The sequence below is a fragment of the Notolepis coatsorum genome (genome assembly GCF_963971535.1).
Source record: "Notolepis coatsorum genome assembly, chromosome: 11".
Classification (NCBI taxonomy): Eukaryota; Metazoa; Chordata; class Actinopteri; order Aulopiformes; family Paralepididae; genus Notolepis; species Notolepis coatsorum.
In genome coordinates, this window is record NC_140175.1 from 1133469 (window position 1) to 1138468 (window position 5000).

General features: G+C 39.2%; 1 protein-coding gene across 1 annotated transcript in view; it reads right to left on the reverse strand.

The window, feature by feature from the left end:
• LOC311236459 (arylsulfatase B-like) overlaps positions 1-5000 on the reverse strand; it is a gene marked incomplete at its 3' end in the record, with an annotated part of 19979 nt that overhangs the window by 8903 nt on the left and 6076 nt on the right.

Below are 5000 nucleotides of genomic sequence, written 5' to 3' on the forward strand. Positions count from 1 at the left end.
GAGAGGAGAGGAGAGGAGAGGAGAGGAGAGGGGAGGGGAGAGGAGAGGAGAGGACAGGAGAGGAGAGGAGGGGGCAGGGGAGAAGAGAGGAGAGGAGAGGAGGGGGCAGGGGAGGAGAGGAGAGGAGAGGAGAGGAGGGGGCAGGGGAGGAGAGGAGAGGAGAGGAGAGGAGAGGAGAGGGGAGGGGAGGGGGGGAGGGGAGGGGAGGGGAGAGGAGAGGAGAGGAGAGGAGAGGAGAGGAGAGGAGAGGAGAGGAGAGGAGAGGAGAGGAGAGGAGAGGAGAGGAGAGGAGAGGAGAAGAGGAGAGGGGAGGAGAGGGGAGGAGAGGAGAGAGGTGAGGAGAGGAGAAGAGAAGAGAAGAGAAGAGAAGAGAGGAGAGAGGTGAGGTGAGGAGAGAGGTCATCGCATTCAGAGACTATGAAAGGTGGAGGGATAAAACAAAATCAAATGAATTGACATAAAGAGTGAAATACTACCTACCTTATTCTATAGTCTATATAACTACCTACCTTGTACTATAGTCTATTCTCTTTTTTTTTATCTTTATTTAACCAGGAAGTCCCATTGAGATACAAGATCTCTTTAGCAAGGGAGACCTGGCCAAGATAACAGCAATAACATGTGCGATACATCACACAAGAACATAATAAAAGTGCATGTATGCAATATACAATACATCACATGAAAACAGAAAACACAAAGCAGAATAGTCTACATCAGTGGTTCCCAAACTGTGGTGCGCCAGCGCCCTCTAGGTGGTGCGTGACATGAACAGGCTAATGGTGGTAAATACATTTTCTTTTTTTTTTACAATAAAATTTCATAAAAATCTTAGTCAAACCTTTAGTATTATGGATATTAAACATGCTGGCAGAGTACATGCATCCATGTTGTCGTGAACATTTTAATTAAATAAAGAAATTCCCTATCCATAGTTGCCGTGGGAAGAGATCAAATAAAACATTAAATAAAATAAATTCCCTACCTACCCATGGCCTTAACTGACAACCAACAGGAACCAAACAATATTTTTTTTTATGCCTAATAAATATAACTAATATACATTATTTCAAATGGGGATTTTCACTGTGTAAATCGTGAAATTCAAGAAACGTTTTAATAAAAAACATACGTTTTAATAATAATAATAATAAACAATAATGTCTCGGGCGTGTCTGACACAGGTGTGCTTCATCTGTGCACGGAGACCAGCAACCATTTTTTCTAACAGAAACCCATTGGGGGGGGGGTGCGTCAGCTAGGTCGGGAGGTGACAGGGGGTGCACGGCCAAAACAGTTTGGGAACCGCTGCTCTACATGATAGTAAAGGTGTATGATGACAGTAAAACACAGGGTAATACAGTCACTTTGCAGTGGGGACCCGACTACAGAAAGCAGCGACATTCTCCTCGTAAGAAGTTATGTAACAGAGATTTAAATTCGCCGAGCGAGACCGGGTGGATACGGTCCTGTAGCCCATTCCATGCCCAAGGTGCGAAGCGAGAACAAGATGTCCTTCCTAGTTCAGTGTGTATTCTGGGAGTTTTTAAAAGTAGCCATCTTGTGGACCTGGTATGGTAGCTGCTAGAGGCAACGCTAATGAGACTAGAAAGATAACGGGGAAGCTTCCCTAGGACGGCCTTATATATAAAACATACATGTGGGATTTCCTCCGTACGTACAGAGAGGTCCATCCTACCGTTTGATAAAGCACACAGTGGTGAGTAAGCCCTTCGGCACTAGTGATGAAGAGAGAGAAGCATGGTACACACTAGTGATGAAGAGAGAGAAGCATGGTACACACTGTCTAGCTTTTTTAGCAGTGAAGAGGCAGCATGCATATATATATATATATATATATATATATATATATATATATATATATATATATATATATATATATATATATATATATATATATATATATATATATATATATATATATATATTAGAGGTGGGCATAGATAATTTTTTTTAATCTAGATTAATCTATCTGCAATCCTGGATTTAATCTAGATTAATCTAGATTAAAATGGCTCAAAAAAAAAAAAAAACCTGCCGAAGGCATTCAAAATATGTGTGTTCTACCCAAATAATGACCAGAAGTAAGTCCTTACTTTTTCTTTCCTCCTTATGTTTCTCAGGCCAGGTGGCCCATTACACCATGAGCCCATCTCCCGTTTCCAAAATGCATTACAGACTGTTTGAAAAAGCTGTTTTGCTATGATAATTGGTAATGAAATATCAAAATAATGTTCAATAAGATGTACTTGTGTTTAATAAGTTGTTTTATTCAGAAGTTAACAAATAAATAATATTACCAGTACAGTACAGTATCTAGCACACTCTCAAGAGCAAAACAGAAAGAATCATTTCAAACTTGAACTATGTGACATGGCTTGAATCAACTGCTCCAGTGGAGTTGCTCAGTGGCCAATGGTGTCAACTGTGGTTGTACTGGGCAGCTCACAAGTGTGAATGGAACTGTGTGAATGTGAAGCAGGGCGTTCCTGAAAAAGAGCATCTGTGCTCAGCGAACCTACCCTGGGTAAATAAAGGTAAAAAAAAAGATTAATGCGTTAATTATATTATCGCACGATACTAGTATAGCGTTAACGCAGCACGTTAACGGCCCAGCTCTAATATATATATATTAGGGCTGTCAGTTTATCGCGTTAATTAGATTAATTAATTACACAGCAAATTATCGCGTTATGAAAATTAACTCAAAATTAATTACAATTTTTTTTTTTTTTTTTTTTTTATATAATTTTTTTTTTGTATCTCATTCATTCCATAAGAATGTAGAATACACATTTACAGATGTTTTTTAATATGGTCCATTTGCATGTTCTTGGTATCTGATTCTAGGGACATCTATGAATCTCAGGGAATGTATTCCCAGTGTCAGAAATACTGTGGGCTAGATCCACAAAGAATGAATTGCACAGTGCAAGTTGCACCCTTACTTACAATTCATTATGAATTGAAAATGGGGGACCCTGATGTAAACAAGACGAAAGTCTTTCTCTGATCTGCATCCCCTTAACAATTGTGTGTATTGAGCCGTACTGTATTGTACCCATTCTGCAATCTGTTAATAACATTTTCATTCAATCACTCAATCTGCGCTGTGATTGATTGAATGAAAATTTTATTTTGAGTAAATTGTAATGAACCAAATGAGAATATCAATATTTTTTTGTTATCTTTGACTGTGAATAACACCATGCTCAAATTGACCAGACCTGAAAAATCTAAGCAAATTAATAGATGGAAGATGATCAAACAGAAGGTTTTGTAGATACAGTACTGAATTCTGCCATCCGGACACATGCAATTTGAAATATGATTATAGAATATAGAATATCAGGCATAAAATGGTTATGCGATTAAAATGCGATTAATTAGATTAATTAATTACAAATCCTGTAATTAATTAGATTAATTTTTTTAATCGCCTGACAGCACTAATATATATATATATATATGTATATAGTCTATATAACTACCTACCTCATACTATAGTCTATATAACTACCTACCTCATACTATAGTCTATATAACTACCTACCTTATACTATAGTCTATATAACTACCTACCTTATACTATAGTCTATATAACTACCTACCTTATACTATAGTCTATATAACTACCTACCTTATACTATAGTCTACCCATATAACTCTGTATGATAGCATGTACATACGGTATATATATACAGCACTATTGTACTTCAAGCTTCAAGTTTCTTTATTTAGTCGTCATAACAGAAATACAGAATACTTTATATGAAATGCTTCTTTCTGTTTGGCTCCTGAGAGTGTGCTGTGCTAGATAAAATAAAAAGATAGTATAAAATAAGTATAATATAAGTATAAAATAGAAAGTCAAGCACGTAAACAAGTGTAAACAAAACAAAAGTGTTCAATATACATATATACAGTATATATATATATATACAATGCAGTAGAGAAGGTTCCCTGGTTCCCTGCAGCCACGGTCAGGGACAAGGCCAAGCTGCAGCGGGTGGTACGCTCGGCGGAGAGAGGGTGATCGGCTGCCCCCTGCCCTCCCTCGAGTCCCTACGCTCCTCCAGGGCCTTGAGGAGGGCGAGGAAGATCATGGCAGACCCCGCCCACCCGGGTCACGACCTCTTCACCATGCTCCCCCACGGCAGGCGGCTACGGCTGCCCAAGACACTAAAGTCCCGCCACAGACTCAGCTTCTTCCCCCTCAGCAGCTCGCCTGGTAAACGAGTCAGGTGTCCCCCTGCCCGCCCCCCCCCCCCCTCTGCTAGGGCTGGACCTCTGGACTTGAACTGTGCTGCACTGTATCCATGTCCCCTACCACTGCATTTTACTTTACTGTCTATTGTTGTCTCACTGTGCTGTCCTGTTTTGCACTTATTTATTTATCATTATTATTATTATGTTGTTCCTATTTGTGAAAAAATCAATCTGAACTGCACTGAAACGTCAAATCACGTTCCATTTGTACCTGTACAATATGGTGAATAAATAAATCTGAATCTGAATCAGAAGGTAAACTGAGTTACAACAATATACAATATAAATGAGATCTACAATAGCTTAGCTTGTGGTGCCACCTTGTGGTGGTGAGGTGTAATGAGGTATGAGGTGACGTTCAAATCTCCCACCAATAACATAAGGTGTGTTAAAGTGTCTAAGGTGAGTAAAGTGGGTGCTGCAGTGAGTTGTATGTTTAAAGTGAGTGTGTGTGTGTGTGGATGTGTGTGCTGTGAGTGTATTTGATGGTTTGTTACATAGTGTTCATTGTTCATTGAGCATCCTGATGGCCTGGGGATAGAAGCTCCTTCTGAGTCTCTCTGTGCTTGCCATGAGACTCCGGTATCGCTTGCCTTACATGCTATCATATTTATATATCCATATCTGTCTGAATATACCAGCATATAGTCCTTCTATATACCTATTTATTTATACACCTGCATATAAACCCATTTAACTCTACACTTTGC